Source organism: Cebus imitator, unplaced genomic scaffold (genome assembly GCF_001604975.1).
Source record: "Cebus imitator isolate Cc_AM_T3 unplaced genomic scaffold, Cebus_imitator-1.0 Scaffold155, whole genome shotgun sequence".
NCBI lineage: Eukaryota > Metazoa > Chordata > Mammalia > Primates > Cebidae > Cebus > Cebus imitator.
The window spans coordinates 1,014,872-1,039,350 of record NW_016107470.1 but is presented as its reverse complement, the minus strand read 5'-3'; the positions used below and the strand labels follow the sequence as shown (position 1 = coordinate 1,039,350).

General features: G+C 42.5%; 1 protein-coding gene across 3 annotated transcripts in view; it reads right to left on the bottom strand.

Annotated features, from left to right (window-relative positions):
• PIP5K1B (phosphatidylinositol-4-phosphate 5-kinase type 1 beta) overlaps positions 1 to 17,178 on the bottom strand; it is a 334,673-nt gene extending 317,495 nt beyond the window's left edge. For all 3 annotated transcript variants that reach the window (XM_017543423.2, XM_037743820.1, XM_037743819.1), the window contains exon 1: positions 16,655 to 17,178. The gene's annotated coding sequence lies outside the window, so the exon portion shown is untranslated. The remainder of the gene's footprint in view (positions 1 to 16,654) is intronic.
• Positions 17,179 to 24,479: the final 7,301 nt, after the last annotated feature.

Sequence of the window (24,479 nt, the reverse complement as noted above, 5' to 3'; positions counted from 1 at the left end):
AACTAGCCGGGCACAATGGCAGGCACCTATAATCCCAGCTACTCAGGAAGCTGAGGCAAGAGAATCACTTGAACCCGGGAGATGGAGGTTGCAGTGAGCCAAAATCATACCACTGTACTCCAGCCTGGGTGACAGAAGGAGACTCCATCTCAAAAACTAAAAATAAAAAATAAAGAAAGATCTGTTAGGTTTGAACTGGGGGAGACAAAGCAGGCAAAGATGTGGTCCCTGCCATCAGGACTTGAATCTGCTTAGAGAGACAAGCCGAAAACAAATGAAACAGAAGCCTTTAAGGAAAGTTCCCAAAGAGTCACAAGAGCAAGAGGACCAAAGAGAATGTATGCCTGAGAAATCACTTCTGGGGAGGCAGAGTGGGGATCAGTGGGCTCAGAGGCCTTCCAGAACAGTAGGATGCACATGCTGTCATGAAAATCGGATGCCATTTCCTTAAACAGAGAAAAAAAACTACTAAGAAAACAATGAAATGAGCCATGCTATGGAGAAATGAAATTGCAAGTTAAGATCAAGAAGTGATCTTCTGTCTTCTTATTATACAATTTCAGGGATGTTTCATTTAGTCTCATGGCTTTAATTGCTGGCAAGAGTTCATAATACTGTGTCTTGGCCTCTTTTCTTCCACATTTATACAGAGCTTCTTTCTAGACTCTCCACCTTTACGTCCTGCAGGTATCTCAATCTCATTCAATCTCATGCTCTCCCAGGGCATATGACCATAACACAACCAGTATCTCCATCATGGACTGATCTTACAGCCACACCCTACCTGGATAGCCCCCAGGTATCTCAAATGCATGTCCAAAATAGGACTCATCATCACAGCCCTCCTGCCTCTGCTGCCATATGCATGCTGCCTCCACCTGGTACTCTCTCTCAGTTGAGCATTACTCCCCAATCTCTCCAGCCACTCAAGCCAAAAGCCAAGAATCATCTACTACTACCACACCCCAAAATTCATATACAGGTGGACATCAAGTCCCAGAAATTCTCCCTCTTGAATCTCAAATCTATTCACTCTTCCCTATCCACACTACGTTAATTCAGGCCCTTTTCATGTCTCTTGTGATTAGTCTCCCTATCTCCAATATCTTATCCTTCTAATTCATCCCCTAAACTATAGCTCATGTTGCCATTAAGAAACTAAGTATGAGCTCATCACTTGTCCATGAAACTCTTCTAGCTGTTGCCTCCTTGCCTATAGAGGAGTTCAAAGTCCTTAGCACAGCTGACAAGATATCTATGGTTTGGCCCGATACACCTCTCCAGCCCTGTCTCATTCCACTCACAGCCACCCTACCCATTATCACATTATACAGCTCCAAAATGCACTAACAAGCTTTATAATGTCATGCTTCATATGTGTTGTGCATTGTATAGAGTAACAGTTTAGAAAATGGTAGCTGCTGTCACTGCTGTACAGCTATGACAATGACAACAATGATGATGACAATGATCAACAGTTAACTAGGGCCAGAATTTACCCAAACAAAAGCATTCCAGATTTCAGACATGGTAAAAGATCTAGGAATTCCTAGCATGGCAGTGACAAAATCATTCTCTAGGATCAGGTATTATAATTGCTTAAATTGGGTAGATAGGGAGGTATTTGGGAAGCTGCTATAACAGCCCAGATAAAAGGCATACCTAGAGAAAGAGGTGAGAATAGAGGACAACATTTTTTAAAAAATTGGTAGCTGCACAGACACACAGATGAGCAAAGTAAAAAGACTGCTAAAATTTCAAAGGTAGGTTAAAAAAAATGAGGGTATCTTCAATGAAAACAGTATTTAGGAGGGGAGGTAGACTGAATTTTTAAAAGGTGACTGCACAGCTACAAGTATAGATTTTGTTCAAAGAGGTAAGAGTTGGGATCAAAAAAGCAGGTGAGTAGCTAAGAGACCGTGGGATGTGAGGTTATTAAACTGGTCTAGATGTTACAGGTGGAAAAAGCAAGAGACAGAAAAAAAGATGACAATTTGGCAACAAACAAGGCTGCTCCTTGGGAAAGGAACTTGAAGCAGTGGTAAGGCTAGATGCTGAAATTTTATAAAGGAACGGGGAGCTCAGAAGTCAAGGAAAAAACAGTTATAGCTTAAGAATTTGTTCTTACAGCTTAAGAATGAGTTCATTCAACCATGATGATGCAGGCTGTCTTTGTGCCGGACAGTGTTCTAGGTGCTGGAGGTCAGGTAGTAAACAGAACAAAGTTCCTGCTCCCGTGAAACTTTAAGTTTCAGTAAGGAGGTGGACAAATGAAGAAACAAAAACATAAGGTCAGAAAGTGCTGCTACTGATTACTTCTAAAGCTTCCAGGCACATGTGTAGGATACTTGGCATTCGGTTCTAAAATGCTTCCAGAAGTCTTTTGACATATGTGGAAATGACTATTTCTTCTATCAAGTTTACACAAAATGAAATGATGCATCATGTTTGCATTATAAATTGTCACGTAGGAGAGGGAGTTTCTGAGAAACTGCTAAACTAAATAATCAAGTCCAACTGTAAATACATCTTAGAAGCTGAATTTCCATTCTGTTTCCTATAAACAAATATAAACAAAAGTCATTTTTCTCTTAACCCTTAGCAGGAGAGACTAATTTCCCGTTTGTTAGTTTCCAAAATCTTCACAACTGTGTCTAAACAACACACCTTGAAAAAAACAATAGAAGGTCATCATTTAAACACAGCTCAGCAATGACACTATTGCTTTTTGTTGTTGTTGTTCCCATATAATGCAATTGTAAGCCTGAGAACAGTCTGGTTCACATCACTCCTTAAAAATAAGTTTATTTTTCATTATTCAGATTTCTTGTTTTATTGTGGATATTGAATTTGTTTTCCAATGGAAGGTGGAAATCAGGAAACTTTGGGGAACTTTGCTATGCAGTTTCTCCAAGGAAAAGAGAAACGCATTAAAGGCATAAAGCATTGCAAATAAAATTGTTACCAAAATACCCATCAATTACCACTATGTTTAACTTAAATGAAAAAGTATATGAAATCTTGCTTTGGACCATAATATAGTAAAAAAGAAAGAAAAAAGAAACCATGCCTATCTCAGCCTGAAAAGCTATGACTTTATCTGAACAACCCAAAAACAGGGCAGAAGAAAACATGCTATTGGCTAATGAATGAAGTGAACTGAAAAGAACTAAGGCTTGCTTGCTTTACCAACAGAACTCTTGAAGACCTCCCTCAAAAACTACTTTTGATACTTTTTTAAAATTTCAGTTTCAATGGATAATATGAGTCTATCTGGCAAACACAATTCAGACAATATGGTTAACTGGTTCCCAAAATCACAACGGACTTTCAATAGCCAAGAATGAGTGAAGGCGCTCACTGCTGAAAGCCACAGAAGTAGAGCCCCCCAAAGAACAAAATCAAGAAAGAGCAGACAAGATTTTAGAAAACAGCAAAGTGGGGCCATTTGGTTCAGAGACAAAAAGCCTTGCATTCCCAAATGAATACTAAATCCATCACTTTATTATAGCATAAAAGATACAATCTGTTCTGTATAATCTTTTAAAGAATCAGGGACAGATGAGACAATGTTGGGAAATTTTTCTATACAAAACTTGGCTGTAATAAACTTGGCTGTTAAAGGAACAAGCAATCAGGAAATGTATTCTAGAAGTAAAACAGCCTGCCCAGAGGTTCTGCGTAGCCAGGGGCTCCCTATTTTGAGCCCCTTTAATTTTGTGCTTGAGTGGCCAATGAAAATGAGTAGGCTTAATATCTGAAGCAACTTCAGGAAGAAAAAACTACAATGTCAAATTATTCTTTACATATTTTTAAAGTCAGAGGTTTTTTTCCTTACAGTATTTAAGTTCTTGCTAAAATAAAGTAACTTTAGCATGAGCACTATAGGAAAAAATATAGACATTTCCCAGTTTAAAGGCCATGTTTGATGATTAAAGCTTATCTATATTGTATGACAGACAACGTGACCCTATGAGTCACTTCTCCAACTCCACATTCTATCATATGCCTACTCTCCAAGTTTCACTATGCCTTCTTGACAAATTAAAACTTTGCAAGGGGAGTCTTTAGGGGGTTTTAAACTCACAACCTTCTGTGGTTTCATAGGAGTGGGCAGGGCACCGTATGTGGCGTCCTGTCAGTTCCTTGGTAAATGCACACCTCCGGGCTGACACAGACCATAGGCAGCACCAGGAGGATGGCAGACTGCATTCATGCTTTCTAAATAAATTGCAGGTCTCTGCCCTTCAGTGGGGAGTAAAGTCAATTCAGTGGCTCATAGCCAGTGTATGGTGGAAGTTGGAGGTGGGAGGGAACACATCAGAAAATAAGAGAGCACATTTCATGTGGTATGATTAAGTACTGTTTCATGAAACTTTCATTTCTGTTATATTTATTATTTATATATCTATGTATATACTAGGTTTCAACACAGAATATGTTTCTTACTGTGCACTGACAGGGCCATAAAGGACTATCCAATGAACTGCATGTGTCCCCCTCAAAATTCACATCAAAATCCTAACCCCAAGATGATGGTATTAGGAGGTGATTAGGTCATGAGGGTGGCATTAGGGCTCTTGCTCTTTCACCCTCTTTCTGTCATGTGAGGGTACTACAAGAAGTTTGCCATCTGGAACGTGGAAGAGAGCCCTTCCCAGAATCTGACTATGCTGGCACCTGATCTTGGACTTTCAGCCTCCAGAACTGTGAAAAATAAACTGTTGTTGTTTATGAACCACCAAGTCTATGGCACTTGGTTATGGCAGCCTGAACCAACTAAGACAAGTTGGCATTTTTCTCTTATTGACAGCTCAAGTTTGACTAGCTGAAAAAGCTATGTACAAAGATTAAATGCAAGCTTGGGTTGTGCTAACTTACATTAACCAGTTTCTATAGGATTCTACCGGCTAGTCTCTTATTCTATTCTAAAAATACCTAGATCATAAATTTCTTTTTCCTTTTTTCAGAATTTAGATTATGGGGTTACACATGCAGGTTTGTTGCCTGGATATATTGTATGATGTTGAGGATTGGGCTTTAATTGAACCTATCACCCAAATAGTGAACATAGTACCTGGTAGGTAGTTTTTCAACTCTTACCTCCCTCCTTCCCTGTTTCCCTTTGGAGTCCCCAGAATCTACTGTTCCCAACTTTATGGCCATGTGTACCCAATGGTTATCTCACACTTATAAGTGAGAACATGTGGTATTTGGTTGTTGTTTCTGTGTTAATTTGCTTAGGACAATGGCATGGCCTCCAGGTACATCCATGTTGTCACAAAGAACATGATTTTATTCTTCCTTATGGCTGCATAATATTCCATGGTGTATATATACCACATTTTCTTCATCCAATCCATCTTTCATGGGCACTTAGGTTGATTCCTTGTCTTTGCTATTATGAATTGTATTGCAATGAACGTGTAAGTGCAGGTGTCTTTTTGATAGAACAATTTATTTTCCTTTGGCTATATATCCAGCAATGGGATTGCTGGGTTGAATGATAATTCTATTTTTAGTTCTTTGAGAAATCTCCAAACTTTTCCACAGTGGCAAAACTAATTTGCAAACCTAACAATTGCACATTAGTGCTCCCTCTTCTCTTAACCTGGCTACCCTCTGTTATTTTTTGACTTTTTAATCATAGCCATTCTGACTGGTGTGAGATGGTATCTCATTGTGGCTTTGATTTGTACTTCTCTGGTGATTAGTGATGATGAGCATTTTTTCATGTTTCTTGGGCACTTGTATGTCTTCAGGGAGAATGCTTTAGCCTCCAACTACTCCTTCTTTAACAACTGCTTCACTCAAATAATTAGGTTCTGTTCACCTTTATATTTAGATTAAATGTTATATTCTGTGATGGGAGGGATCACGAAAACCTCCTTAAGTCAAGTTATACAATACGGCAATCCTTTTAAGAAGCCATATAATTCTCCATTGATGTGCACAGCAAGTCAGATGTAACTGGGCGTATCCTTGAAGACAAGAATTCTTTTTAAGACAACCCCCTTTCAACAGCATGTCTATCTTCTTTTCTCTAAATAATCATTCCCATTCCTTCGCATCTCTTGCTATGCTTTCCCTCCTTTTACTTATACAATTTTAATTTTTGGAATAAGTAATCTACACATATGTGTCCAAATTCAGAGGTACAAATAGGTATGGGATGAAAATTCCCCTCCCAGCTAGCCAATTCACCTCCCCAGAGGCAAACAAAGACACTAATATCTCAGGCATCTTTCTAGAAATATTTTATATGAAAGGGGCAACTTTCCTTCGGGATAACACCGGCAGCTATCATTAGAGAAATGTGGATCATGACAGCTGTGAAATTAGGCAGTGGTAATGGAAGTTGAAGAAAGTCCTTGGGCAGGGTCGGCATATATGAAGTGGTTCATTCATGATCCCTGTGCATTTCCTTTCTTTACTGGAAAGTCACAGAGAGGATTTTTTTTTAAGGTAAAAGTATTGGTATTCATTTACTTATTTACTGAAGACAATTCTACATGTGCCGACACTATGGGGATGCAATGGGCCCTGATGATTAGTGGCTGGTGGGGGCAAGGGAATGAGTCAAATAATCATACTATTGAAGCCCCCTGGAGAGCGAATTACTGGTCCTACCCTAGACTGGGGATGGTGGCCAAGGCCTCCTTTCAAAAGCAACCTTAGAACTGACCTGAAGCCTGGTCAGCCAATGCTGAGAACACTCCACAGGGTGCAACAAGTGTGCTGCACAGAGGGTGTGGAGCTGGCAGGTGCACAGTGTGGCTGGTGGCAAACAGTGAGGGGCAGAGTGGTGGATCTGATACTGGAATGGCAGCAGGACCAGGACTGTGCAGAACACTGGGACCACGTGAATGACCCAGATCTTCATTCCAGGCACAAAGGGAGGCTATTAAGAGTCTGGGGCAGATCCCTGTGTTTCTCTCTCTCCAGCACCCCCAGCCTCAAGCCCCACCCCTAGGTCAGGAAGTGTTCCTGCACCTATGTCAACTGGTTCCTCTTTTGAGGAAATACAGAGAGAATGATTTCAAGTCATGTTTCTTTATCTATCCTGCCAGTTATGCAAAGCAACCCAGGCCTTTTACTCAAAGATGCCAGGATAAGCCACAGTCAAGAGTCAGAGACAGGCACCTTTTGGAAGAAGTTTAGATTTTATTTCTAGACAATAGTTGGTGCATTTCTCTGCTATGGTGGCCACAAATGTGATGTTGCAGGGTCCTGGGGGGAACTCAGGCCCAGTGTAGAAGCAACTGTGGAAGTGGAGCAGTCCAACAAGTTTCCTTGCTGGAGTAGAGTGCACCTCAGAGATTGCCAGGGAACTCTTAAGAACTCGGTATTTGGGGTAGGGTTGGGTAAGTCCCTATGGCTACACTGGAGTTTCCATCCTGCTCCTTTAAAACCAGTTGACTATAGTTATGGCTTGCGTCTGATTGGACTCCAGGAGAGCAAAAATCAGGGTAGAAAACTACTTGGAAAATCAAGTCCCCAGAGGCTGTGCAAGAGCTCAAAAGGCCACTGAGATGGAGAACCCTGGGGCCAGTTTTGTCTGCTTCTGTCAGGGCTTGGCTGGGTGCAGGAGGTAGATATTTGGCCAGCAGAGCCTCAGGTGCCCTCCAACCATCACAAGTGCCCTGGCTACAATATGGATAATGGATTCCAGGAGAACCAGAGTGGACTCAGGAAACCAGTGAGGTTCTGGCTCAGTCTGGCAGAGGCACAAGAAGTTGGGCAAGGATAGAATCCACACAAATGCTGAGAAGCAGATGGAATGGGGAGATATTCAGGAAGCAAAATTAATAGACATTGGTGATGGTTTAGACGTAGTGTGTGAAAAGGGAGGAGACAAGGATGGCTCTCAAGTTTCTGCTTGGTGACTAGTGGTACCCACCACAGAGCTGGGAACCTCGCAGGGGTATCAGATGTGGAGAAAAAAGATCATGATTCTGGCTTTGAACACATAGAAGTTGAGGTGCCTTTGGAATATCCAAGCACAATGTCAATTATGTAATCTAGAGTTCACAGAAAGACTTAGTTTGGAGATATGCATTTTAGATTCACTTACGTTCTCCTTTTTAGAACTCTTATTTCAAAACTATGCTTTAAGATGTTACATCATGAAATAGAGAAAGAGTATGAGCTTCATGGTCAGAAAATCCAGGGCTAGAACCCTCATGCCATCCCTTACTGGTTCTGCGCTCCTGTATAAGTTACTACTAGCCTGACTAGGTTTCCACTTCCTTCTCTTCAGTGAAGAAATGCTGCAGCCCTCCTCATAGGTACATGGTGATAGAGACAGCACTTGAGAAGTGCCTGGAACAGAGGAAGCTCTCAGCACAGTCAGCCTCCTTGACAGTCAAGACCATGTTTATATTAATACTTTCTGTACACCCCATAATACCCATCACTTGGCAGGCTCTGTGACTACCAAAAGCTTTTTTTTTTTTTTTTTTTTTTTTTTTTTAATAGGACGGGGTTTCACCATGTTGGTCAGGCTGGTCTTGAACTCCCGACCTCAGGCGATCCGTCCACCTTGGCCTCCAAAGTGCTTGAATTACAGGAGTGAGCCACCACGCCCATCCAAAAGCTTTTTTATATTCTCTCTAAAGTCCTAGATACACAATCCACTCACAAGACTACTCTCTTGTGATCCACACAGTTCTGAGAAAAGCCAAGACTGGCAGAGGGATAATTTTTCATTTCTACACCTATATTTCTGAAGCAGCAGGCAGACAGCACTCCCTGAACACACCCTGGGTTTACCTGGAAATACTGAACACTTCAGGAGGCTTATACTTGGAACAACAGATTTACCATTTACTGGCAATTTTGGGTGTACATCAGAATCACCTGAAGGCTTGCCGTCCATCCCCAGAGTTCATCTGCATTTCTTTTCTTTTTTTTTTTTTTTAGACAGAGTTTTGCTCTTGTCGCCCAGGCTGGAGTGCAATAGTGCAATCTCGGCTCACTCCGCCTTCCGGGTTCAAGTGACTCTCCTGCCTCAGCCTCCCAAGTAGCTGAGATTACAGGTGCCCACCACCATGCCCAGCTAATTTTTGTATTTTTAGTAGAGATAGGGTTTCACCATTTTGGCCAGGCTGGTCTTGAACTCCTGATATCAGGGGATCCACCCTCCTCAGCCTCCCAAAGTGCTGGGATTACAGGCATGAGCCACTGCGCCCAGCCTTATCTGCATTTCTAACAAATTCTCAGGTAGTGATGACTCTGTTGGTCTAAGGACCACACATTGAGAGTTACACCCTGCCTTCTTTCATGGTATTGGGACTCTTGATGTAGCTGCTGTTCAAATAAATACCAGCCAAATACAGACTTTATGTGAGGCATGATAGGAATTGCCTTGTATAGGAACACCAAAGTGTCTTAATTCGGAATGAAAATATGTTTATGATGAAGGTACATTTAAAGCCCATTTTTAACAGTGCGGGAACGTTTTGTTTTATGCTTGATAATTTCTACTTGTTTGTTCACTACTATTCCTTTCTGAGTAAATGAAAGAAATCAGTCTTTAAACAGAGACAAGGTTTTCTTCATCATCATGCCAGAATTTATCATCTAAACAAGTGTTTTCTCATCCTGAAGGGTTCCGTCATCATTGTAATGGAGCTGCCACAGCTAACATGTAAGCACTGTCCTCACAGTCTGATTCAGCTTGAGTATCCTAAATGACGGCCCACTTCATCACAGGATGAATGGGGCTTATTCATGTATTCATTTAAGTATTTACTGAGGACCTACTATGTGACAACAATAGAAAAACAGTGTTAATGAACCATGGCCTCTGCCCTCAAGGAGTTTATAATCTTGAGTTGAATTTGAGTTTGGGCACAGGTGACAAGAAAACATGTGAAATACATAAATGGGTAAGTATCTGTGTTAATCTGCTTTTGCACTACCATAAACGAATACCTAAGGCTCTGCAATTCATAAAACAAAGAGGTTTTATTTTGGTGCACAGTTCTGCAGGCTGTACATGAGGCACAGTGCCATCATCTGCCTCTGGTGAGGGAGGGCCCCAGGAAGCTTACAGTCACAGCAGAAGGTGAAGGCGGAGTCTGGGTATCATATGGCAAGAGATGGAGCAAGGTAAGGGTAAAAGATGCCACACGCTTTGAAACAACCAGATCTCATGTGAACTCACAGAGCAAGAACTCACTCATTACCACTGGGAGGGTACTAAGCCATTTATGACACATCCATCTGTATGACCCAAACCCATCAGGCCCCACCTCTCGCATTGGAAATCACATTTCAACATGAGATTTGGAGTGGACAAACATCCAAAATATATCAGTATCCCCGAGGACAAGTGAACAAAACCTATGGAGAAGGTCTCCTTTAGGTTGAAAGAACAGAAAAGGCCCCAGGAGAAGGTGATATTTAAGCTGATTAACTTAGAAAAGCTTAAAGTCCATTCTTGCCTGTACCCTGAGCCATAGTAACTATAAAGCCACTCTGGGTATTTGAAAAATATGCTTATTGAATACTTTCAGAGAAAAACAGAACATATTTAATATGATTTTCCTCCTAAAGACAGAAATAATACAAAATTATTCCTAGGCATTTTGGTTTAAAAAGTTGGAGTCTAGTGAATAAAACCCATTTATGATTTAAAAAAAGGACCACTATAAACTATCAACATTAGTATCTATCAGACTGCTTAATATTTCTAAAATGGTTTGAAAAATAATAGAATCACTAGATTAATTATGGAATTAATTTCAGACAGCACTGATTTTGAAGAGTGATATTCATTTGGATAAATTGTTCAGTACACATTTATTAAATCCTCACCATCTGCTAGACACAGTGCTAAGTTCCAAGAATACAAATATAAATAAAACATGATGCTTAACCTTTCTATTGACAAATATTTGCTGAACACCTATGATGTGCTTACTACTCCCTCAAGGAGGTTGTTGTATTGCTTTTTAGTTGTTGTTGCTGTTTTGTTTCTTTATTACCAAACATATGATCAAGTGATCCAGAGAGCACAATGATGGGCATGGTTTAAAAAAGAAAGGAAAAAGGTGTATAATAAAGTAAAAATCCACTGTCCAACGTGTTGAATCCAGTGGATGTCTTAAGTCTGTCTATGAAGCAAGGAAAGCACATTTTTATGGCTAGCTCTAACTTTATCCTGCCCCCAAAATCCCTTGCTCAGCATGACTGAATGGTGAAGGCTTAAATATCACCTTTTCTCTTACAAACTGAATGAACTTTCTGCAGTCCTGTCTGAACTTTAGTTCCAATTCAAGATAATTATACTCCCTGGGCCCCTAGTACTTGCAATTCCAACCCTTGCCTGAACTTCCACTGAAAGACATACACACCCATGTTTAAAATGAGAGCAATACCAAACATTCAATCCTTTATATTTCACTGCAATTTCACAATTGATTTTCTAAAAATATTCAAGGAAACAAGTCTTAAAAACGTACTGTACATCCATTATATAAATTATCCAAAACATACTACATACTCATTTTTTATTAAGTCCTGTAAACAATACAGACGACTTGCTACAAGAACACACACTTCATGTTGATCATTCCAGTGCTAGTTTAACTTAAAATGATAATACCAAGGCACTGTCAGCTTACTGAACATATGCCCTTGTCCCAATCACTGTTTCAAATCTTCCTGAGAGTGATCTAGTTTGGGCAGGATTCCTGTGTTTTCCTGTGTGATCATCTCCTTTATATACCCTCTGATGAAGTGATACAGAAGTAGATACAATTGAGAATAAAATGTACAAAAATCAAGCCTGTTTTTTCTGACCTAATCTTACATATTAAAAGGGACCTGACTGAATACGATTCTCTCTCAATAGCAGCTGATTGTTTACTACACAGTACCACAAAAATTTCATCAACAAATTAAGTTTAAAGTTGATTTTTTAAAAAGAAAAAAAATAAATAAAACAAAAGACTAGGTTTCCTCCTCCCCAGTTTCCCTGGCACTCAGCAGAAAATAACACATCCTGCTCCATTGATAAGACCACTAATGAACATTGGAGCTACATAATGTACAGTTCTAACTGGCCAGCTTCTAAAAAAAAAATGAAGGACTCCTTCCAACACCCATTAATGCACTTGATACAAAGAGAACATGTTTCAGCAGCAAATACATTTAGGACTTGATGTTTTATAGAATCTACTGAAGGTTCTGGCCACAGGGGAAAAAAATATTTTTTCCAGGATATTAAATGTTCTGACTCACCATCTAACAGAAGTACAAGCAAAATACAAATGCAAATTCAATGTATACATATTTATGATTTTACCAGCTGTATGACAGGGCTACCTTTGGCTTTATTTACCAGGAAGAAAAGTTGAGAATACCAGCATACATTTGTGTTTCTTTTCCTTTCTTTTCTGGGACAAGGCCTCACTGTGTCACCCAGGCTAGAGTACAGTGCTATGACCATAGCTCACTGCAACCTCAAACTCCTGGGCTCTAGCAATCCTCTCACTTCAGCCTCCCAAGTAGCTGGGACCACAGGCATGTGCCACCATGCCCAGCTAATTTTTTATTTTTTGTATAGACAGGGTCTTGCTATGCTGCCCAGGCTGGTCTCAAACTCCTGGGCTCAAGTGATTCTCCCACCTTGGCCTCCCATGGGATTACAGGCCTTTGGTTTCTATTCAGTTTCCTCTCTCCCACACTGATTGGAGCGAAGTATTATTTCTGAGTCTGCTGATGTATATAAGCCAAAAGAATCATAGTGAATAGATAAAAACAAACATTTTTGGCGGAGCGCGGGGCCTCACACCTGTAATCCCTGCACTTTGGGAAGCCGACCTATGTGGATTGCTTGAATCTAGGACTTACAGATCAGCCTAGGCAACATGGCAAAATCCTGTCTCTACAAAAATGCAAAAATTAGCCGGGCATGGTAGTGTGTGCCTATCATCCCAGCTACTCAGGAAGCTGAGGTGGGAGGATCACCTAAGCCTGGGGAGGCTGAGGCTGCAGTGAGCCATGACTGCACCACCGCACTCCAGCCTGGGCAACAGAGTGAGAGCTTGTCTCAAAAAAAAAAAAAAAATTATTTTTAATGGCATCTGCCTGGGCAAGAAAACTTAAACATATAAATGCTAAACTATTTGCAAATGTACTAACTCTCTCTAATAATGATAGTAAACAGAAGTTTTCTGTTAATCTCTATGATTTCTAAAAGTCAAAACTGTACCTTCACATAGAACTCCTGGGACATACTTGAATATGAACCTTCTTAATTCCACATTGATCTTGGTCCTCGTGCTATCCTCTGTGTGACCATAGGCAAGTCAATTCAGCTCTCTAAATTTTAGTTTTCTTACCCATAAAAGGTGTTTCTAAACTAACTAGTATTTAAATTCTTCATCAGAAGGAAATATACATCAATCCCCAATATAAACTGCAGATCCATTAATACTATTTAAGATTACTATATTCTTTATTCATTCTTCCAAACATAAAAACACTACTTGTCTGTATGTAAAGAGGAGGAGTAGAAACAGAAGATTGTTAAAAGGAACAGAAACTAGGTTGGTTTTGTTAATTAGGTTCCCCCTCTGAAGCCACGAGCCAGTATTAGCATCTCCTAAAATTTACTCAATACCCTATTTTAAAAACAGAATGGTTGGTTTCTCCACCTCAAGACATACCCTTTCATAAAATGGCACAAGTCAATTTCTAGGAATGTACATTTTAGCAGTTATACTACTAACAACTAAGGGGTGGGGGCAAACAAAAGAGCATATACACAGATGACATGAGTCTATTGTCTATAGGGAGAAAGAAAAGCTCTTCCCTATATGATGCATTCAGAAAAGACAGTAACAATGGGCTCTGTACCTGCCAGCTTCAGGAGGCACATGCCTGTAGGTAAATTATCTTATGTGTTGGGAATTTACGTGGTAAGATGCTTTCTACGTTTTACAGCATATGTTTTCCTCATGAATAACTTCATTCACCTTCTTCATTAATTCAGCAGCTACTTATTGAGTACTTACTTTGTGCAAATCACAAAGGTAAAAGGAAAAAAAAAGTTGTGAGCTTTCAGTTCGAATATTCAAGTAAACCCTGACAGGTACCTTACAGTACTTCAGCCCCTCAGAACATTTTCAAGTCAAACAGTAATACTAAACAATATACTGTAGATGCTAAGCTAAAACACACTTGTTAAATTTCATTCTTTTGGTTAAGAATGAAAGAATGAATTGGAGCAAAGTATTATTTCTGAGTCTGGTGATCTATATAAGCCAAAAGTATCATAGTGAATAGATAAAAACAAACATTTTTCGCTGAGAGTAGGGGCTCACACCTGTAACCCCAACACTTTGGGAAGCTGATGACCGTGGATTGCTTGAATCCAGGACTTACAGACCAGCCTAGGCAACATGGTGAAACCCCGTCTCTACAAAAAATACAAAAATTAGCTGGTATGCAGTAAAGGAGGGAAGGGATAAACTAAAGGTGAAAGAGTAATTTAGCTAGGTCTCTTAGTTGATACAGGGTAAAAAGCTTTCTTTCCCCTAGAGAAAATAACAACACTGGATTACAAACACATTGGTCAACACTGCAGAATGCTAAAGTTGGAAAGAAAGTTGTTTTAATATTTGAGACACTTGAGACTTGGAAGTGATATGATTTGGCCCAGGTCATACAGCCAAATGTAGTCCCACAACTAGAACCCATGTCACTGGGGGCATGCTTAACAGTCACCCAAGTTCTAGCCTTATGAATGCCACTAAATTAGATGTGAAACCAAAGAAAACTCCAGCTGCTTGTCTAAACCTCAGTTTCCTCCTCTGTAAAATATAAAAAGTAATTTACAGTGAGACTATGCAGACCACAATAAATGCAGAACTCTGCCATTAAAAAAAAAAAAAAAAAAACACCTTATATAAGTACAGAAGAGGCACCTAGTTATGACAGAAAACCTAACTGCGATTCTAATACCAGGACTTGTTACCTTAATAAATCTCTGATCTGTGCGCCTCACGTTCTTTCTGGGTATACGTGGTAAATAATCTTTGCCCTGCCTCCCTCAGAAATGTTTGGAATTAGGTGAGAACACTCAAAAGAATTTACAAATTGCAAGACACGGATGCAAATGTAAGGTGTTATTATTAAATCTCTCTAGCCTTAACATGGACAAAAACGTAACATGGTTCTATCATTCAGTGCTTTACAGTTTTCCTTCTCAGGTAAGATGTCATCATATATCAGTCTCAAACTCACCAGCTTTCTCATTAGTCCTCATAAGCCTCTGATATGGCCCCCAGGACCATATCAGAACCCACCTTTTCCCTCTGCTCAGAGATCACACATGAAACCACTAAACCTCCCACTGGCTTACACTTGGCCAATTAAGGTTTTTATTCGAGAGTCTCCTTTCAGGTGGGAATGCTCTAGCAAACGCTTCCATGAACACTATCCTACTTCATCTCATTAGACTACTAATGAAACTACCCTTTTGGTTTTCTGCACTCCAACAGTAGCAAAACCCTTTGGTCTCTTCACAGAACAGGGGAGAAGTCTCTGGCTGGATGTGCTTTATTAGAAGGACAAACGGGGTTCCCCAAACCAAGACTCAGAAGTACTGACACAGAGACACTTCTTCCTTGCACGAGATTAGCACATTCTGAGGACCTATAGATCTCTTAAGGATCATTCGCCTTAGAGCTGGGGCCTCCTGCATCTAAGAATGTCAAGAGAGGTAGTGGTAGTGGGTGTCATTTTTGGTCTGCAACTCGCTCCCTTTAAAAAAGCATCAGAGTAACTAGCACTGCCTTGTTCGGAGACCTGATTTCAGCAGATTCAATGAAAGAATTCATCAACCTACCCAAACAACTTCTCTGGAACAGGTTTCTACTCAACCACGCTGAGCACCAGACACAAGCCAGTTGGGGGTTGAAGGGGGGATAAGAAATGACAACATGCTCATCTGCATAGATGCAAGATAAGCAGACATTTGTTGTCTTCTGCTGTGGCGACTCCTGGCACCAGCATAGCAAATCAGACCCGGGCATTCTCCCTCCCCAGTGCCCCCACACTCCCAGCCCCTGCCCCAGATGGTGAAGCCCCTGCCCCTGCTCATGTTGACCAGGCTGGGGGAAAATGCCTGGGAAACGCAGAAGTCTGTGGCTGCATTTAGACTGGAACCATACCGCACCTGTTCAATCCGGCTCCAGCGCCAAAAATGGGCAGAACACCGACTCGCAAGCCCCTCTGGAGATACCAGGGGCGCCTAACAAGTTCACCTCTGTTTCGTACCAGGGGAGGGTGGGAGAGACCTTTCCTTCGGCTGCCAAACTCTGCAGGTTCCCCTGAAACGGGGAGGAGACTCCTGTTTAAGTGAACCTGGAGTGATCTCCGAGTGTGACTGCGGCCCCGGGGATCCGGGTGACGAGCGGGTTGGGTGCACGATGGGAGCGCGCAGCTGTGGCCCCAGCGGAACCAAGGTCCAGCTTCGGTGGCCACGGGCGCCCTCTCCACGTCACCCCCAGCACAACGCAGACAGGCGAAGTGGAAGCGTAGAGAGGCCGCCGGGTTTCAGCCGAGATGCAGAGCCCGGAAGCGCGAGCCCCTCAGGAGGGTCTACTGGGAAGGGGTCGGGGACGCGCAGCAAACTTACCTCACCGGGGCAGCATTTGGGTGCCTCCGCTACCGAGACCAGTTGCGCCACAGTCTGCAACTTATCGGGACGTTGTCGCTTCCCCTCGGCGAAGGGAGAGCAGTGCAGTCGAGGGGCGGGAGGCGCTGCGGGGCTGAGGGGGCGGCGGGCGGGGCCGGGGGCAGCACTGGGGGCGGGCAGGTGCCGGGGCCTGAGCCGCCGGGCCAAACTCGCTCCGGACGCGCCTCAGCGGGGGCGCGCGGCTGCGAGTGTGCAACGCGCGCGCGCCGCAGCGAGTGTGTGTGTCCCCGCTTTCCCCTTCCTTCCCCGCGGGTGCTCCGGCCAGACGGAGCAGAGAGCGGCCGCCAAAGCCCAGCAGCTCCGAGGGGCTCCACGGCCGGGCGCAGCCTCGCCACGGCGCGTTCGGAGACCTGGGGCCGAGGGGAGCAGCAGCGGCGTCCCCCGGGCTTGGGCGCGGGTCCCCGCGCGGTGCGCGCCGGAGTAGGAGCAAGGCGCAGAAAGAACCGGCTGCGCGGCGGCTGCCGCGGCTGGGGAGGCTGCAGGCCCCGCCCGCCGGCCGCCCAAGCTCTTCCCCTTTTCTCTCCACCCACTTGCCCCATCCCCGCACGCCCTGCAGGGAAGCCAGACGGGTTTGCTGCACCGGCGGCAGCGACGGCGACTGGAGCCTCAGCCGCAGTGGGATGGGCGTCCCAGTCGGTGCGCGGGGACCGGGCTCCTGTCCCGCCGCCGCTGGCACAGACTGAGAGCGGGGTTGGAGTGGGCCCCTGGAATTGACGGGTGCCTCCAAGACTCCAGGGCTATCCGAGGGCTTCCCGGCTGTTCTCAGCGTCTTAAAGCCTTGCGAAACCCGGCTGTGCTGGGGATAAGGCGTCCCTTTTCCCCAGGCCACTGAACTCAGCTACGCTGGGTCGCCCACCTGCTGGACTCTGCCTGAGGCAGTGAAGCCGGCACTTAAGCGCAGGCGCCCCCTTCACCAGGAAGGGACAGGCTAGGATTCCAAGGCGTAGGTTGCTCCCCTTCTAAGTAGAGCAGGTGTTCCTAGTAAGACCTACCCAACAGGTAGGGGTAGGCTGGCGAGGGGTCCTAGGAGAGAGAAGCTGGGGGATGTCATGGGAAAGCGCTGTGGGGGCGAGGGGCAATTCCTACTGATCCCGCTGAGTGGGCTGGGGGCACTTGCAATGTCACCTAATGTCAGTCTAGCTGCGAAGAGGGTAGGGGCCAGATCTAAAGGACTCCTTTGGAAAAATGCTATCATGGAAGCTAAAGCTAAATTCACTTAATAGGAACCAAAAGGTAGCGGATCCTTCCCGGCTGAATGGAAGCAAATGGCATTTCTCAGCCTCATCACTTCCCCTTTCCCCTTCTTTATCAAAACAACACCGGTGGAAAACGTGGGCTATATTCTGTCTGGGGAAGAACAATTTCATGATCTTTATATTCAGATACCTCTGACTTGGTCAGCCAATTTCTGTTTGAAGTATACTTGCTTAGTTCTCTGCAAATGAACACTTCTTTTCAGCTTTGCAATCTCTTTGTATCTCTCTCCCCCCACCTTGAGTGAGTCTGTTATGGTTTAATATAAGCCTTGAATCAAGTGCAATAATTTCTTGATAATGGAAGTATCTTTTTTTTTTCCGTTTCACTGAGGCATAATTGACAAAATAATTATCTTTATTCTTCAGCTGTTTTCCCAGCCTGCTTCTTCCAGATGTGGCTGGCCATTGCTGAGAAATTTAAGGTATCGTTTGTTTAGAACCCTGTGACTTGGGTCTGGTTTTCTCCTGGCATCCTAGACGCTTCATAGCTCAGAGCAGGAGGAACATACATCTTGTCCAGTTTGCTCACTTTACAGATGAGGAAACTAAGGTCTCAAAACATTAAGTAACCCAAGGACCAGAACACAGTTTCTCTGACTCTCAGTCCGTGAACAATAACTAGCAGAAACATTGTATTAACAAAGTTCAAGATGGGGTAGATAGACCAGTGGTGGAGGACACAGGAACAGATCAAAGAACCGTTCATCTTACTGGTAGGAGTCACTGTATAGGGGGCAGCACCATACCGTTGTAACTAGCAGGCCAGTGTGGGATCTGGGAAACGTAATCCCAGTCTCTCCTTTCCTGCTTCTCAAACTTGAGCTCTGCAATCCAGGGTAGAAAATGAATTTGCTTCCCAGGGAGGTGGTGGTAAGTGAAAGTGCAAAGTCAGTTTCTGGTAATGCAGCAGAGATGAAGACAGTTAAAAAACAGACTTAAATGAAATCACAGTGGATCAAAAGTGATCACACATTACATATAAATGCCCAAATACATGTGTCCATACACATGATCTTTTTCCCTTTAATGAGCCTGGTATTGAGAGCCACTTCTGTAAAGCCCAAATGCAAACAGCTTAGGTTTCCAGAGAGAAGTCTCAAAGCAGAGGTGCCCACTGGCTATTTAGAGAGCTAACTTTATGAAACAGAATTTTAAGGAACTCTACCAAAAACCTTCAGATTGCATTATTACTGTGAATTGATTAATGGAATGAGTGGCCATGTAGTGTGAGACCTGGTTTTTCTTCCTGATTCTATCTCTAACTCTATCAACAGGAATTTGGGAAAGTCATCCTGTATTGGAAAGAATACAACAACATCAATGTCACTCGAGTAGTGACTTGGCCAGAAAATCTTGGAAACCTATTTAAAAATCAGAAAATGTTCATCTAATTATTTTGCTTGATTTTAAATGTAATATTTCCAGTTGATTCCTGGCCTCAGTCCAAAACCTTAGTAATGCTATTTAATACTCCTCTAACTATGAGAAACATTCATGAGTTCCTTGCAGTACATTTGATAGTATTAGTGGCCCCCAATAAATGAGCTCCTTTTTTTATCCAGGGTCTTTCCCTCTAACTTCGTAATCCCCTCCTATTCTGAGCTCAACTGTATGATTTACTTTGACCAACAAGACAATAGCAGACTTGGTGTAAATGAATGCTGGAAAAATGTTTACGCATTTCTGTTTCCAGTCTTGGAATTCTGACATCACCAGAATAAGCCTGCTGGAAGATGAAAGACCCCGTAGAGCAAAGCTGAGTCATAACAGCTGAGGCATCCTTGACCAGTCAGTCCTCATTTGACTGCAGAGACACAAGCAAGTCCGAATGAGGTTGGCTAGGCTTGGTCCAGATTGCCAGAACCACCCTCCCAACTTATAGATTCACGAGAAACAATACATGGTTGCTGGTTTGAGCCACTGTTTCAGTTATTGATTGCTGCTTAACAAATGATCCCAAAACTTAGTTGCCAAAATCACCCATCATTTACTATTTTTCCTCATTCAGTGGGTCAACTAAACCTAGCTGAGCATTGCCTAAGGTCACTCAAGGTTTTTTGTTTGTTTGTGTTTTGTTGTTGTTGTGGCTTGCCTGCTTGCTCTGTCACACCGGCTGGAACAGGCTGTAGTGCAATGGCATGATTACAGTTTACTGCAGCCTTGATCTCTTAGACTCAAGTGATCCTCCCACTTCAGCCTCCCAAATAGCTGGGACCACAGGCATGCATCACCATGCCTGGCTAATTTTTTTTTATTTTTTGTGGAGATAAGGTCTCAAACTGTGTTTCCAGGTGTAGACTCAAACTCCTAGGCTCAAGCAGCCCTCCCACCTCGACCTCCCAAAGTGCCGGGATTATAGGTACCAGCTGCTGTGCCTGGCCTGGGTCACTCATTTGACTGCATTCAGCTGGCCACTGGCAGCTGGGCTGAGTTGGAAGGTTCAAAAAGGCCTCATTCACATAACAGAACCCAATTCTCCTCCAGATGACCTCTTTCCATGTACCTGGCTTGGGCTTCGTCCCAGCGAGGTGGTTAGACTTCCTCTATGGCATCTCACTTTCAAGAGGGAGGAATAGAAACTGCCAATTCTCTTACGAGTTGAGTCTGAAAGTTCTAGAATGTTATTTCGGCGTCATTCTATTGGCCAGAGCAAGTCACAAGACCAAACAGATTCAAGAGGAGGGGAAACAGACTCTGCCTTCTGACTTGAGAGATACTGTGTATGTCCAGGAATAAAAAAGCTGATAGCAGCCATTTTTTGGAGACTACTTCATCCACTACATGTTTGGGTGCTTTGTGATACCACTTCAGATCATCGCTACATTCTTCTTAGCTAGGCCACTTTGAACAAGTTACACATTCTTCCTGGACCTTCCCATGAAATGCAGGAGGTTGCATTTCTCTACATCACTAATGCATATTTAGTATTTTTTTGTGATATCTCAAGGGCAATAGAAGTCCAATAAATATTGAGAGGGAATTTGAGGAACATTGGTGAGTTATGAATATTTCCACCTGTTCACCTGTCCTTTAATCTCCATTGAGAAAAAAGGCAAACAAGAATGCAGATAAAAGGCATGCATTGCATCCATTGACATTGAAGAGCAGAGACGTAGAGCCACCATCCTCTCAACTCTAGGGACCATCCTCCTGCCACATTGCCCTCTCTTTCTAGAAACTTCATATCTAAGCAGACAATAAAGGCTAAATACTTAGCTGGTTCCCCTATATAACTTGAGACACTAATTTTAGAGGACCAGTTTCCTCTGGGAACCTTAAGCAAAGTCTTGACAACCTCATATGCATTCCCTTCCTTTTCTTCTTTATTCTCTGTACACTCTGCCCTTTCTTCCAACTTTGCTTTCTTTTTTGCTGCCTCTTTTTCTTTTTCTTTCTTTCTTTCTTAATCCTATCCTTCCCCTTGTTTCTCTTTCCTCTCAGGATTGGCAAGAGCATTGAATTAGGAGCCATAAAACCTGGTTTGCTACTCCAGCTCTGTCCCCACAACAGTGAAATCTGCATTCTTTCTTGGCTTCGAATTCCTTGTGTGTACCATGAAAGTGTTAGACAAGATGCTCTGAAAAGTCCCTTACATGCCTAACATGCCAAAGGAATGTTGATTCTGCAGTACGTTCAGTGCCAAGGTTTGGAGGAGTTTGCATATTAAGGACTCAGAATCCTTTAGAAGAGGTGTACTTGTATCTTAAACCTCCATGAGTGATTCACAATACCTCTCAGTACTTTTTTTCTAAGTTTTAAAAGCTAGAATATATGTAAATCTACCAGACACGTGTCCTATTTAACTTACTGTTCTATGCCTAGAGGTTGGTATTATCTAGCTCTTCTCAAAACTCACTGATGTTAACATTCTTCAGCTAGGAACAATAAGAAAACTGGAGGCCCGGTGTTAGCAGACATACAGGTGTGACCCTGGAAAAGTTTGCCAAAATACCTGGCAACTCATCTAGGAAGTAAGAAGAAGAGCTAAGCAATGTTTCCCTAAAATTTCATAGCAAAAAACATAAAATTAAATACACGGAGATTATAATTAGGTAAAAAACTATGCATATAAAGAATAAATACCTGGAAGAGAACAATGTTTAAAGTTCTCATGTTTGGATAGGAGAATTCTAAGGTTTAAACAAATTGATGTTATGTTGTTTCTAACATTAAAAAAACCATATATGCCATTAAAAATACCAGTCTGATTTCCACCAACTTATGTAATCTATTTTCTTTTGAATTCAGTTACTCTTTTTCAAGTTTTGTTTTCTTGTTATAAACTGACCCACATGCATACTTTTTTTAAGATGAGTTTTCACTTTGCCCACAAGTTACAAAACAACATGAAACAAATGATGGTTGATTCGAGGAGTGAACAAGAAGCAAGAGAATATCAGAATGGAGGAGAGAAAGAAGGAAATAAATTAAAGAATTGGTGGGATAGCATAGAGAATCAAGCTGCATTTCAGAAAGCTTCTTAAAGGCACTCAAAATTCATACACACATTTTCTATATCAAGTCTGAATTTGGGTTTTAAGGAAGTTGGAAGTCATGGCCTTGATAAGGGAGCAAGAACCCCCCTTCTGGTTGGAGAGGCCAGTTTTAAAGCTTGAGGTAGAGGAAAGAGGCAGAAGTGAGTCAGCAGTGTTCTTCAACACACACCAACATAATTATTGCAATCATACCTTGAGAGCAGTGTGTCAAAACAACTTTCTCGAGGTCACAGAAATTATCTGTGGAACCAGGAGTCAAACCCCAGGGTAGCATTTTATCCTGAGTATGAGGTGATCAGCAGAATGTGCCAGTGGTCTTCATGATTGAGCATAGATTTTTCATGCTCAACGCTTCTTTGTTCTAACATACAAAGTAGTTAGTTTTCTGCCTACCCAAAACATTGTAAAAAATTCTCATCAATTGTGAAACATTTGACAGCATATTAGTCCAAATAAAAGGGTGACTGGTCTAGGAAGAATACCAAAACATGATGGTATTTCAGCTCCTGGGGTGGCTGCAAGAGAAGGAAAGGTAATTAATTCAACAAAGTCACTCTGTCTTCCTAGGTAGAGGCAATAGCTGTCCACCCAACACATAGCTGACACCTTCCTGGGGCCATTTCAGGGAGAGCTCAGGTGCTTACAGTCAATGAGGCAGATCCCACTCTGTGTGGAGGGAACCTTCCCGGGCAAAGACTTGGACTTTCTCAGATTTGTTTTTTGAAGGAAGGTAGCATGTATGACACTGATGACACCACAAACACTTGTTGAACAGACATGAATGTTAATGTTAGTCAACCAGTGAAGTCCCCACTCAGATTGCTCGAGCCCTCTGTGACACTGTGCCATGTGAATACACAGGGAAGACACATTGATTTCCCCTTCTGTTTCTCAAAACATTTAGTGACTCTCCTGACTTGGAACCATTTAGGTGGAACCTTACTAGCAAGACTCTCTCCTCCTGGCAGTATTTGGATTTTAATGTTTTGCTAGCAAAATGGAGCTTCCTGTTCTGACACCCCTTATAAGATGTTGTCAGCAAGCTGTCACAGCAGCCTAAAATATTTGGCTGGGATGGGAGAAAAGTAAAAGGAGCTGTGTTAATCAGGCTATGCAAACTGACGTAACATACAACCCTCAAGCCTCCGTGGATTAGTACAATAGAGATTTGTTTCTTATTCATGTCACCATTCAGTGAGATTTCGTGATGGGGGTGGTTTCGTGCAATCAGCCAGAGACCCTGGCTCCTACTGTCTCATGGCGCCATTATCTTCAACAAGCGGCCTCTGAAATCCCTCCTGAACTGCAAGAGAGAATGAAAGATTTAGAATGCCAGATGGGGTAGTGGCAATCATCATGCCCACTCACATACCACTGGCCAGGTTTGATCTCACAGCCCCACCTGCTTCCAAGGAGTCTGGAAAACTCCACCTAAGCACTGTGCCTGGAAAGAAGTGAAGAGCCAGGGCATTGGGGAGCACTATATTCTCACCCCAGGCACTGAATTAAAGATGAACAATTCATCTTAAATTCAATCTTGCACAGCTATGACTGGAGGCTTATGAGGGAGAATCTTTAGTAGTCAGGATTCTTCTCCTGTGCTATATCCTGGTATTTCTCCTGGATTTTCAGATTCGAAGTAGCCTGTTATATGTGTGTGGTTTTGGATGGTACTGCTGTCTTGATGTGTTTGTGGACATACATGGGAGCTTAAGGAGTTGGCAGCCTATATTGGTACAGAAAATTGAACATTTAAAGCAAGTGTAAAAGAAGTATTCTCCTGGAGCTCTTACCAGAAAGAGAGACTATTTAATTTCATTACCTTAGGAGAAGGTGGAATCTGTGCAATCAACTTTTAAAGTTGGTGCAACTGGAAACTTTGGAACCTTTCGGATAGGAAAAAAAAAGTTGAAAAGAAACACAACTCATCCCCCTACCTGCAGTCAGCTTGTCCTGCTGGCATGGGTGATTTCAGGAATAATAATGAGGGAGAGAGAAATAGGATGGGGCATG